This window comes from Aegilops tauschii, chromosome 4 (assembly GCF_002575655.3).
Source record: "Aegilops tauschii subsp. strangulata cultivar AL8/78 chromosome 4, Aet v6.0, whole genome shotgun sequence".
Lineage (NCBI taxonomy): Eukaryota > Viridiplantae > Streptophyta > Magnoliopsida > Poales > Poaceae > Aegilops > Aegilops tauschii.
Window position 1 is genome coordinate 364,687,654 of NC_053038.3, and position 14,340 is coordinate 364,701,993.

Sequence of the window (14,340 nt, forward strand, 5' to 3'; positions counted from 1 at the left end):
GAGACCGTGGGCTCAAGGGTGGCCCGCTCTGTTGGTGCGGGGCGAGCTGTCCCGGCAAGGATCTTGCCGGGTCTGCTGAGGCTGCCCCAGCAAGGGTCTTGCCGGGGGAACCTGCTTCGTCCCTCTGCTCTTTGTGGTCTTGGCCTTGGCGTTGCCCTTATTATCTTGGGCTTTGGTCTTACCTTGGCTCACCTCCCCTGCTCTGCTTGGCGTGACCGTAGGCGCGGCTCCGACTGTCCGTGCGCAGGTATAGGGGTACAAAAAATGCACCCCTCTTTTTGTACACCGACACCCATTGATGCTACGGCCCATAGAAGGCCCATTGTTTCTACGGCCCTTAGAAGGCCCATTGTTTCTACGGCCCGTAGGAGGCCCATGGTAACTACAGTAAATATGTAGCCCATGGTAATTGTGGCCTAGTTTAAAAAAATAGGTTATTGTGGCCACTAGCAAACCGCGCAAAAAGAACTGCACTGACTACAAGCAAACAAATAAACAAGACAACAAGGAAATAAGTAAGCAAGCAACTTACGCTAGGCTATCACGGCTATTACACATATTACATCCACTGGGCATCAAAGTTCGCCACCAGTGCAAATATAGGGAACAAAGCCGCATATCATATATACTGGTTGTCTAAGTTGGCGACCAGTGCAAATAAACGCCGCAGCAAAACAAGTCCAGAACTGAAACCACTTCAGAAGAGCTCAAGAAACAATATCCTGGGTACCCATAATGCTGGCAAGATGCTTAGCAAGCTTATTAACTTTCTCTTGTTTGGCGCTTAAATCCTCCAGCGCTTGCTGTTGCACCAGAAAGTATGCATCTGAAATCTGCAGGGACTTCCTCAGTCCTTCAGCTTCCTGTCGTAGCACATCTGATCGATGTCTTTCAACTTGAAGTTGAGACTCAAGGAGATGAACTGATTCAGGCAGCGAGTTCGGAGAGCTTGTGACAACAGTAGTGGCCAGTAACTCAAACACTACATCAAGACAGAACTTTTGGGTTTTCTCACCATCGTCAAGATAGTTTTTATCAGCTTTCTTGGAGACCAACAGGGATGCCTCACTATCTTGAACCTTATCTGCATTACTTCCTTTACCATTGCATAGCGGGGTACTGTTCTCTAATATTTTGTCCGCATTCTAAAAGAGAAACAAGCAGACACATCACAGGTTTACCATGTTGTATATGAAACTCATTTTGGTAAATCAGTTCAGTAGTAAAGTGGACAGGATAACAACATGAAACAAACATATATCTATGTGCCATGGTCACTTTATGGTCTATATCATTCTAGTTTTTGTTCCAATTCAAGATAGAGACACAGTTCAAATAATATTTGTTCAAGACAAAGCGGAATAGACAGAATATAAGTGTGGGAAACTATAGAGCAATAACAACACTTGTAATGTGCATGACATGAGAACATAAATGTTTATTCAATTGAAACTGAAATCAACATAGAGCAAGTTACAACAGCAAACCAGTTAAAGAAACATGTTTAAAACATACCTGTTGTGCCATTGGAGTTTCAATTCCATCCTTCAAATTTGAAAATAGTTGGTATGAGTAAATACAGTGATGCAAGAACAAAGGAGTATGAACCATAGCTACAGAACCAGGCCTGAGAACAATTCTTCTTCTCCTTAAGCGTTGAGTTGGGATTCGGAGTGGTGGTCCTCGTGCTTTGGGCACTGCAGTTCCCTTACTAACTGCTCGTGTTTGGGTGCTCTGTGGTGGAGACGGTGCTGTGTCAACTGGAACTGGGTTACTATCTGCTGGGGTTGGGGTTAGAAGGGGTGTAGCTGGTTCTCTGTCCAACTGGGTAGGGGTACAATCTGCGAGAGTCTGGGTTATGTGTGGTGGGGCTGGTTCTTGGGCAAGTACAACCGTGGTTCTATCTCCATCAACTGGTAGCACTATCTTTTCTGAAGACCGTGTTGTTACTCCCTTAGATACTGCCATCACCCTCTCAAATTCAAATGGCTGATAAACAAGAAAAGTAATTGAATGTACATACATTGTATGATAGCAGGTGCAATGGATAGTGGGGAATAAAAGAGGGCATGAAATAATTCACATTATGATGGCTAACTAAAATAGATTGAAATACATAGTTCAAAATATGATGACTATGTAAACAAGATGACATGATATAACTATATAATGTGTTTATTAAATAGGTTGGCATGCCATAATTCACATACATGGCGCCTATGGAAACATGATAGCATGCTATAATTCACGGATGGAATGACATAATAAAAAATATGATGACTGTAAACACTAAACATGATGAGATGATATAACTATATGATGTCTTTATTAAATGGGTTGCCATGCCATAATTCAGATAGATGTTGTGTATGTAAACATGATGGCATGATATAATTCAAATACATGATTTATATAGTAAGCAAGTAAGCAGATGGCAATCCATATATGATGTAAAAACTAAGCAATGCAAGACAACATGCATGACATGGGTAATTTAACCCTGCCAAGTTTGAGCATAGACCACAGGGGGGAAATAGGACTGGTCATCAGTCTTTGAATCCTCCTCTGAGGAGCTCTTTGTAACCAACAAGATGTCTGCTTTAGCAGGTAGCAATGTCTGCTCTGAATACCTTGTTTTCACTCCAGATACTTCCATCACCGCTTCAAATGGCTGATGCACAGGAAGAGTAGTTGAATATACAAACGTTGTCGACAAATGGAACACGTAATACAAAAAAATGATAGCATGATATAATTCACATACATGATGATTGGCTAAACAGCATGGCGTTGCATAGTTCACATATATAATGCCTTTGCAACCAGATAACATTGCATAATTCACATATATAATGTCTTGCAACAAGATGGCAATGCGTAATTTACATATATGGTAATTAGACACTAAACAAGTGGCATTCACACAAAGCATGTCTAAACTAATCAAATGACATAGCAATGCAAGACCCCATACGCACGATATGAGCAACATAACCCTGCCAAGTTAGAGCATACACCTCGGGGGGAAATAGGACTGGTCATCTGTCTCTGAATCCTCCTTTGAGGAGCTATCCGTAACCAGCGAGATATGCGCTTCGTCAGATAGCATAGTCTGCTCTGAAGACCTTGTTTTCACTCAAGAATTTTCCATCACCGTGTCAAATGGCTGATGCACATGAAGAGTAGTTGAATGTACTAACATTGTTGACAAATGTAATACGTAATGGAAAAAAAGGATGGCCTGATATAATTCACATATATGACTGGCTAAGCAGGATGGCATTGCAAAATTCACGTATATGATGCCTGGCTAAACAAGATGGCGTTGCATAATTCACATAAACGACGAATAAACTAAACAGATGGCATTCACCCAATGCATGTCTAAACTAAGCAGATGACATTATTGATGTATAAAGTAAGCAATGCAAGGCACCATATGCATGATATAACCAACATCAGCATGCCAAGTTAGAGCGAAGACCTCAGGGGGTAAATAGGAGTGGTCTTCTCCTTCTGAATCCCCCTCAGAAGAGATATCTTCCTCTCGATTACAATCTGAAATGGGTGGAGGGGGGCTGCCTTTGCGCCTACCATGGAGCAACGTCTGCATGAAATTTTATTGCCATGCAAGGCTCGTCTCTTTTGCTCTACATGTTCAGTTCCATTATGTACAATAACTGACATGCATAGGAACAAAACATAGTGAGATTATGTAAGGAGTGCATGCAGAAATCCAGAGTGATGGTAGCAACCTTTGGATAGACCCAAAACCAATGATAGCAGGGAGATAATGGCTTCAGTTAAAAAATACAGATAATGGATTTTTTACTATTTGTTTCCCATCCAACATGAAACTCATAGTAGACACCAGAGATTAACCAGATAGTAGATAGATACTATTGATTGCGGCCTCAATATGTACCCCACAACCATCTAAAAAAATCAAGTTTGACCATTAGTTTGGAGCAGACTCAGAGTCTAATCGGTGAACAAGACAATAAAGTAGCATGTAATATTAAGCGATGCATAACGTAAGCAGACATGAAAGAGTGTGACCTCTCTTGTGTACCCGTGTATTCCTCGAGGTCATCTACTCGGTTGATGATGGTAATGCAGTTGTCATGGCTGCCAGCGGTGGGGAAGAAGATCTGAGGTGGCGAAAGACAGTCTGAAGGCCGGATCCCCGCTGTGCTGGACCCTTCTATCGTTGGAGCAGCTGAGCTGGGGTAGACGACGGCGCAGCAGGAGCGGGACAAACCACACAAGGTTTTCTTTGACAACTATTTGTAAGAGAAGTAATTCTGTAAGGGCTCGTTTGAATTGGAGGATTCTAACAACGCAGGGATAGGAAATACACAGTAATAGGATAGGAATGCACGTGCAAAACAGAGAATTTAAAAACACAGGATTTCTGCCAATCTGGGTGTTTGGTTCACAAGAATTGGAAGATCACAGGATGCAAAGAAGCATGGTGAGTTTAAGTCCAACCACAAGAAAATGTACGATTATAATGCTATTATGCTACTATCTCTTAGTCTTGTGCTTCATGAATAGGAATTTGAAAAGGAGGACAAGTGGATATTAAAATTCCTATGGTTTTTCTTTCAAGGAGACACTAAAGGAACAAGCCCTACAATTTTCCTTTGCTCCATTCCTTTGAACCAAATGCATGAATAGTAGTATCATAGGAAACTTTCCAATTCCTATGTTTTTCCTTCACTTTTCCTTTCGAGCACTGGCGATTCTAGTAGGCAGGCTTGAGCAAGGAAAATCCTACACTCAAAAAATGTTTTTGTGCTACTTCTACTACTTTGGACCCAGGCCACTGCCCTACTAGCTCAACTCCAAGGCCCATCGACAAATGCACATCTCAAACGCGCAGAGATAAATAATGATGGCGTTCAAGAGAGTCCATCACGGATAGCTAAGTTTCCTGGTACCTCACTGCTTGTCATATAGTAGGAGAAACTAATCGTATTTCACGTTACTACATGTGCTCAGTGGACAATATATATAACATGTAGAGTAAAAAGAGATGCAACAAGTGTACAACCTCTTTGGTGAAGCCATGTCGATCTCAGCGTGATTGGGTTGGTCGTTGAGGATGCTCCGGCTGACTTGGCTGTCGGAGGAGGGGAAGAAGATCTTAGGCGTCTAGAGATGGAGCCCGGGGTACTGCTCCGCTATGATGGAGGGTTTCGTCGTTGGAGCAGCTCCGGTGAGTTGTACGACGCCGAGGCTGAAGTAGGACAAGAGAGACAACGTTAACCTGAGTGGAATTCTAATAGCATCTCCAATAGATGACATAAAATACATAACCACAAAGTGCTAGATGTAAAATACATCAGCCGCTCATCTCTGAACTATCGAAACTGAATTTAACTGTCGAAACTGAACTTAACTGTTGAAACTGAATTTTGCTGTCGAAACTGAATTTTACTGTCGAAACTAAACGCACTAGTAGCAGAAAAGCAGCAGCAGCATCGCGTGCGAGAGCCGGGGCAGCTGGTCGTGTAGCAGCATCAAGGTGAGGCTACACGTCAGTCGACTGACTTTTTCATCTCTGGTCAGTCGATTTTCCAGCTGTTGGATACGAAATCAAGGGCCTGCAGTTCATCTTCAACCTCCACTCCCCTGAGCCACCAGCCACCACCGGCCAAACCGCCACACTCGCCGCCCGCGACCGGTGGTGCGCCGCCCCGCCCGCCCCAAAACCACTCCCCACCGCCGGTCACGGCCGCCCCGGCCATCCCTCTAGGCCCCCCCCCGTGCTGAGCTTTTTCTCCGGCAATCCCCACGCCACCGCTCCACCACCGCCGGCGACCACCGCCCCCACCCTGAACCCAAAGATAGATAGTGAGGTACCTCTCCGGTGAGCCCCCCTCCCCGCTGCGGCTGGTTCTTCCTTAACTCTGGCGAGCCCCCCCACCCCCTGAAAATCGACTGACCCAAAAGTCGATTCAGTCGACTGAAGTGTAGCCAAATCGGAGCAGCATCGCAAGCAAGAGCAAGAGCGAGAGCAGCAGCGCGAGCAAGAGCAAGAGCAGACCAGGCAGGGGACCGAGAGCAATAGCAGAGCAGCAGTGCGAGCGAGAGATAAACCAGCAGCAACTCCTACTTGTCGGCGTTCTGGGAACGGGGGTCCCCAGACTTGCCTACCTGCGGCCCGCGGCGTGGCTCCACCAGCGGCCCTATACGGCCCATCTTCACCAGCAAACCCTCAAGACCCTCGCGAGGGGCCAAGCCTCACGAGGCGGATGACGCAAGACCCCCTCGGGGGCAGCCTCACCAGGCAGGCTCGCGAGGGGCGGAGAGATCAAGGCAAGGGGAACCTCGCGAGGTTCCTATGACGTAAGCCATGACGACCAAGGCCAGGCGGGCGCCAGCGCGCACAGTGTCCTCGTTTCCTCTTTGGTGCTAAAGAGGCAAGCGCAGGCGAGGAGTCCCGAGGCATCAGGCAAAGGTTTCCATATCGATGCAACGAGACCAAGACCAGCAGGACGGAGGTCACCGTGGAGCCCAAGGCGGCGTCACCACTAGAGCCTTTGGCAGGCGAAGACCACCTTTAGTCAGGATAGCCTGTACTAGTTGTCCCCCTTCAAATTGGCCGTTGTGGCATCCCTTCCTGCTCAATATTTGGGAAGAGGACCAAGGCCTCTATAAATCGGACTACCCATCACCGTAGCAAGGGGGATCATTAAGACCATCCTCACCCACACAAGCTCACCAAGCACAAGAACACCTCTCCTCAGGAGGCTGTTCTTCCCTTGTAATGTTCATCCTCAGCCCAAGAGGCAATCCACCACACCACACTAGAGTAGGGTATTACACCACAACGGTGGCCCGAACCAGTATAAATCTTGTGTCCCCTTGTTCTTTGGGTTCGCCGAGCTAGGCCGTGAGATCATGATGCGTGCGAGCTAGAGGGAGGAGAGATCTTTGTGCGCACCCCAGTGTTCGAACCTCAAGGGTTTTTGCCGGAACCCGAAATCCGACACTACTGATGTGGACGTCACCTCCGAGGGAGCGACGCCGTGGAGGAAGTGGCCGGTGAGGCCGCCGTGGATGGAGCCGCGCCATGTCGGCTCGGGACTGGAGCGCTGGCAGCACCGTGAGATCGAATCAAGAAGAAAATGCGGCGATTAGTGTAAAACCTCTTTGGTGGCGCCGATTAGGCCTCAGCTTCATCCGAGGAAATGGTGATGATGCTGCTCTTCCGGTGGTGCAGGTGAAGATGACGGTGTGGGAATGGAGGTGGCGCAAAAGACGAGGGGAACGTTGGGGCAGCTCCTTGGAGGTGGAGGACGGGGTGGCTGAACTGGCGGGACGACAAGATCGACGACGGATCCTCATCCGGTAAGGTGGATGAGGGACGTCGAGGTGTTGATGTGGATGGCATCATCGGGGAAGAGGCTCCGGCTGGGTGGCGGACGGAGGAGGATGTGGGGCTTCGCGGGTTTTCGCGGCCTCGGTGTAGGAATGGGTGGGCTGATGGGATGGGACTGAGGAACCATGGCTTAGGGACGCGCTTGTCCGAAATGTGGGGTAAGTTACGAATGTACCCCCACCGATTTGAGCTAGGCGGTTCTTTCGGTTCAGGGGTATAACGGGCATTTCGTGTGTCGGGATTTCGCAGGAGGTGGGAGTTTTCGTGCGCGTTGTAATTTTGGATAGCAAGGCGCGGGTTGAGATGGAGGGAGTTTTGAGAGCACAACGAGACAAAGATATATCTTAAATATTTCAGGGTAACAAGGCGCGGGTTGAAATTTCCGGCAAGCCTAACGTGTGCTGTACCAAATCAATTCACACTTCCGTCGACGAAAAAACAAAAAGAAATCAATTCGCACCACACAAGAGAGTCTAGTCCCGTGTACTGTACCAAATCAATTCGCACTACAAATGCCATTCAAAACTTTGAATTCATGTTATGTTCAATTAAAATATTTCGCTACATGTATAATGCATGCAACGTGCTACTAAAATGAACGTTTTAGTGCATTCCAAACGTATATACTACCGCTTCAATATGAACTAAATTTGAATTTGTTTCTCTATTTGATAAGATCTACAATAATGATTGTTGTGAAGTCAAACCATTTGAATTCATTTCTCTATTTTAATAAGATCTACAATCATCATTATTGTCAAGTGAAACCATTATTTGTGTATTATCTTCACATCACACCACATGATTACTGTCGAGTTAGATATGAACTATGTGTACTATATGAACTCGAACTCGATTTTTTGAATCCACTTTATGTTGTTTTCAAATCACAGTACATTTGAAGCTCTAGCTAGATCTTCATAATCTAAACCATGTCTCATATGTATAATGTGTTTATCACATAGTGTATGGTGCCCCACCCCCTACGCCTACAAGTATTTAGATGTGAGTTGCAAACGCCACACATTACCACAAATTGAAAAAAATGTGAGATTCTTCGATATATAGTATTGTTTAGATTGTTCAATATCTAGTTGTAAGCTGCAAACGCCACACATTATCACAAACTCAAATAAAATGTGAGATTGTTCGATGTATAGTATGGTTTAGATTGTTCGACATTTAGCTATGAGTTGCAAACGCCATGCATTATCACATTATGGTATAACATGTGCAAAACCACAGCACGCGTATCACCGCTATATTCATGCATGCATATGTTTATAACACTATGATCTCCTATTCAAATATATGAAACCACTTTCATATCAAGTTATGATCTTTTTTAGTCTCTTACACCCACACAATCCTCTAACCTTTTGTCGGTGTACAAAAGTAGGGGTCCCTTTTTGCACCCCTTTACTTGTGCGCGGGCAGTCGCAGCCCCACGCCCCTGGCGACGCTTGGCGGGGCAGAAGAAGCAAAGGCACAAGACAACTAGACAACACAAAGCCGGAAACACAAAGAGCAGGAGGGCAAGGTGGACTCCCCCGGCAAGGCCCTTACCGGGGTGGCCTCCACAGCCCCGGCAAGAGCCTTGCCGGGGCAACTTGCCCAACGCCAGCAGGGCTGCCACCCTTGAGCCTGAGAGTTCCGACGCCCTCAACCACATTGGAACCAAAGCTCGGGAGGCGCCTCCATGGTGGCATGCAGATCTTTGTGAAGACCAGAAGCATACAAGACTAGATGAATAACCAGAAGACAAAGATCCTCAGCAAGATCCTTGCCAAGGATACCCACGAGACCCCCGGCAAGACCCTTGCCGGGGACGACCACGATGCCCTGGCAAGACCCTTGCCGGGGTCCCGGCAAGACTCTTGCCGAAGACATCCGCGGGGCCGCAGCCAGGCCCACATCTGCCAAGATTCTGCCGTCGTTCCCATGCAGCTGCCAGCCCACCAACTAGGCGCGCACCTGCATGGCGACGTGCGGCCTCTAGGCCAACTCAGCAAGCACCTGCGTGGTGGCATGGAGATCTTCGTGAAGGCTCTGCCACCACACCAACATAGTAGCCAGCCAGCGTGGCACTACCCGCCTTGTCAGTTCGGACGCACGTCGAAGCCATGCGAGGCGGCGACAGCTGGGACGAGCTTCCTTGCCGTCCCCGATAAAGCAAGAAGGGCACGTCGGCAACGCATTAAATGCGTTTGTCCTATGGTCCCAGAGGATAGACTCGACCACTATATAGCTTTCCACCTCCTGGGTGCCACTGTGGCAGCCCCTTTGTCTATAAAAGGAGGCCCGCGGCGTACTGGGAGAGGATTCGGACTTTTTGGACCCTGCACGCCTTGTAGCTAGTCCAAGAACACCAGATAAACATAAACCAGCAGGAGTAGGGTATTACGCATCACTTGCAACACGAACCTGGATAATCCTCCCGCGTTGATCTCTCAATCCCGCTCTTTCCAGAGCCCCGCGCCCGCCAACCGTAGCAAAAGGGATTCCCCGTGATCCCGTAGGTGTCGTTCCCCCCGACATCTTTGGCGCACCAGGTAGGGGGCGCAAGCCATGGAAATCAGGTTTTGGAGCCGACGTAGCTACTCTTCCATGAGGATGGCTCGAAGGGAGAGGGCGACATCGATCAACCGCCCTCTGGTGCCGTCTGTAGCCTCGACGGCCATCCGCGTGGCTCCAAAAAGCTAAGTCATGCGAAATTTTGGCTAATTTCATTTATATAAGTCTGTCCTCCACGAAAGATCTCGTTCCTTGTACGGGAAACCTGCACGCAATGGGACCCTTCCGCTATTGGCAACGCCCTTGTCTCTGTCTCGAGTCCGCTTGACAGTTCATGCGGCTGCGCTGAGAACGGCAAGGTGGCTTACCTGCTACCAGCAGCGCTCTTGTCCTGTTTCAAGTCCACTCGACAGTTCAAGCGACCGCGATGGCAGCGGCAAGGTGGCTTGCCCGGCAGCAAGCGCCCTTCCGGCAGGGTGCTCAGGATCCGTCCTCAAAGCACCACGGCATGGGTTTACGCGCCGGCAGCCTTATCTCAACAGGCGTAGGGTGCAAACATACAAAGAAAGATCTAACTGGAAGATAGCATGCATGATATTAAAGTGTTGCAGAGTTATATTACATCAAATAATCGCCGCGGTTCTAACTTAAGATAAAATTGTCTTGGTATTGAACTCGCAGCAGCGATGAGAAACGGGGTGCCTAGTCCCGGCGCTGGCCCTCTATCCTCCGAACTCCGTCGACGCGGCTGATGATGGGCTCAATACGCTCCTCGAGCGCCGTGAGGTCCACATCCTCCGGCAAGCTCTCCAGCGCGGCGTTAAAGTCGAGGTTGGGGTTCCAGTACGCCACCTTGGTGAGGACCTTGGTCAGGGCGCCCCGGCAAAGCTTCCGGGCCTCATTGGCCAGAGAGGTCGCTTTGTTGGAGCGGATCTGCTCCAGGGCTCCAAGAACGCCCTCGAAGAACAGGGTCAGTTTGGCGTTGGGACTCACGTTCGGCTCCGGGGCGTACCTCACGTTTGGCATCCCCATGGCAGCCAGCTTCGTGGTGATCCTGCCGGCAACGTCGGCGAGGCGGCTGATCCAGAGGTTTTTACCCTTCACGTAATCCTTGTGGTTGGCGGCATCATTCCTCCGCAGCTGCCTCTCCTCCTCCAGGCCCTTGGTCGAGGTCTCCTCCCGGGCCCTGACCTCCGAAAGTGTCCCCTCAAGACCCTCCAGCTTCTGCTTCAGGTCTTTGATGGAGTCGTTGGCCTTGGAGAGCTGCTCAGCCTTGCTGAGGACTGCGGCCTGCGCCTCCACCAAGGCGCCGTTGAGTGTGTCCTTCTCCTTCGCCACCTCCAGGGCTCTTCAGGCCATCCCGCTCCACCTCCAGCTCCTTCACCTTGTCGGCATGGACCAGGGCTTGGTCATTGAGCGCCTCCCTGTGCCTCTACTCCAGCTCCTGAGTCCGCTGCGCGACAAGCTTCTCGACCTCCTCATTCTTGCCGCGGAGTGTGGCGGTGACGGTGTCCTGGACTAGGGGGTACTCATCACGTCGTCTCCCGATCAGTTGGATTGGGCCGAGGACCCCCATGGCCGTATACTCATGGGCCAATTCGGACAGCTGTCGCATACAAGGAAGTTTCCACAAGACTTGGTGATCAAGACAAGGACTCCTCCCCACCGTCGTATTCGGCTAGGACTCTTGTTATCCTAGGCCTCTGGTGCATTATATAAACCGAGGCCAGGCTAGTCGATAGATCATATACAACAATCATACCATAGGCTAGCTTCTAGGGTTTAGCCTCTACGATCTTGTGGTAGATCAACTCTTGTAATACTCATATCATCAAGATCAATCATGTAGGAAGTAGGGTATTACCTCCATCGAGAGGGCCCGAACCTGGGTAAACATCGTGTCCCCCGCCTCCTGTTACCATCCGCCTTAGACGCACAGTTCGGGACCCCCTACCCGAGATCCGCCGGTTTTGACACGGACATTGGTGCTTTCATTGAGAGTTCCGCTGTGTGATCGGCAAAAGGAGCAATGGCTCGACTGCAGATCAACTGCGACGTCAGCTTCTTCGTCACCGGCTCGGCCAGTCACCTTAGCTGGACCGAGGACTACGCCCTACCTCCGATCGTCATGTTCGGATGAGGGCCTTCATCAACATCAACTCCGATCTCTATCAAGATCATGGAGGAATCATCCAGGGAGCCCGGGGGCTCAACGTCAACATTTCCCTCGGGCGACCGTGCTGTTTTTCTGGACAGCGAACTTGTATCCACCGCCACCGCCTCCTCAAGTGTCGTTTTAACGATTGCTTAGGTGGAATTGTGCGGAATTGAGTCTACAACAACCCTGGAAAATTTCGTCGAGTTCCGATGGAGAATCTCTGGCAACCCGCGATATACTGGAGCCCTGTCAAATCTGGACGAGTTTAGGGCGTGGTGTCCAGCTTCTAGCTCGGATGTCCTTTGGAAGATCCAACTGTTGATCGGCTGCGGAATTCCTATATCTACCACCCCTCAAAATTTCAGCTCGATCCGACCGTCCAAACTTCGGGAACCTTCCGATTAGTGCATCGCTTTTCGGATCTGTTTTCTGCGCGAAAACGAATCCGACCCGAGTTTGTCTTTTTTATGAACGGGATTTCAGACATCCTTTTTGAAGGAAGTTTTGTATGGGGTATTGTGTTTTGTTCCCGAACACATCCCACTAACTTTAAAATCTTTTGAACATGATCTTCACCGTCATGCTGGTGTCAAACCAGTCCGGCAATATTGCTCCAAGGCTGCCGACCTGCGCTAGACACGTCGTCGCTTTGCTGAGCCAAGCTCAACTTCTACGGATCATCATCTCGGCAAGCCGAACAAGAGTTCGGCATCGCGAAGTATAAATCATCACCGACATCGCCGCCCCACGGATTACACAGAGCGGGCACACCGGCATCGCCGCACGGTCACTTCATCAAGCCGGCATTGACCACGTCACGACCTGCATCGGCAAGGCCGCACTGTTGCTCCTTCAATCCGGTGTCCATCACGCCGACCTACTTCGACTCATCAGCTGACATCGAGGCTTCGACATCTCGGCCGGTCCGAGGGCTTCGCCATCTCTTCATCAACCTACTCCTGAGACTTCGGCGTCACTAGCCGACCAGCTCCGTCACGTTAGCTGGACCGAGGGCTTTGCCTCGGCGAGCCAACCTTTGCCAGCATCGCCATGCCATCGCTTTATCGCCCATCAGGCAATGGGTGTGCGGATTGAGTCCCAATTTTGGGAATCACCTTTTCTTTGGATTGCTACAACAAATAAACCAGGTGCTATTAATCCTAGTATTTCTTGCTTGTTTGGGTTTATTTTTCTCAAGGAATTATTACTCTGGTTTGTCCATCATCTGTACACAGGTCTATCAAATGATGGCCGCATTAACGACGGTGGCGTGGTGGTTCGGTCAGTTTCCGTACATAGTCCGGCGAACGCCGCATCCGGAACTCAGACCGACCTGTGAATTTAGGCTTTGCCACACCTTTACCGCATCACGCCGACGCCCGGCATCGACATTGACTTCGGCGCTAGGCCATATTCCTTTTATTACTCACTTTGCATAAATTATTTATTATGCAACATTTTTTAATTTATCATTATTATTATCTCCGGTTTGCACTATTTTTTGTGCACAGGTAAATGATTCGGGTCAGGCAGTGTTGTCACCTCGGCGTACTAACATACCACGGCTGGACGGGGGGCTTCGTCAACACCTCATTAACCCACTCCAGGGACTTCGACGGCCTGCATTGGTTGCGCTATGTCACCTCTTCGGAGTGACGAGTTCTTCGCTCGGCCACATCGGGCTTGGGGGCTGAGACCTTCTCCCGCACCAAGCTCGGACCGCGTCATCAATGCCGAACACATTAACCAGCTAAGTCGCTTTGACGCTCAAAAACTCCCAGTTTTAAATTTTGTTCGATTCGACCAAGCATTATACCTTTTTGGCAAAAAGTGGCTTGTGAAAAACTTCCTTGTCGAAACTTTGTTTGTGACACACAAATTCAAATACCCCGTTTACTCGGGGGCTTCCTTTATGAAGCTTTTACTCTTGCATATGATTATACTTGTACGGCATCGTTCCTTGTTCGTGTATTAATCCACAATATGCACCATATTGACTTAAGCGATTTGCAAGCTGGGTTGCCTCGCTCCTGTGTTTACCCCTACGTTCCCGATTGTTCGGCTAGAGAGTAAAGGGAGCACCTCTGCGATTGTCACGATCGGGTCATCCGAGCCGGACCTCAGACTAGGTGAAGCCGAAAGCTAGTGCTCTTATTGTTTTCAATTATGGTCGGCACACAACGGAACTCATGAGTACAAAAAATCTATTGCACAAGTCTCATAGTAACAATGAGCACCGAAGAAAGGTATCGGTGGGGGTACTATTTTCTTCGAAGAT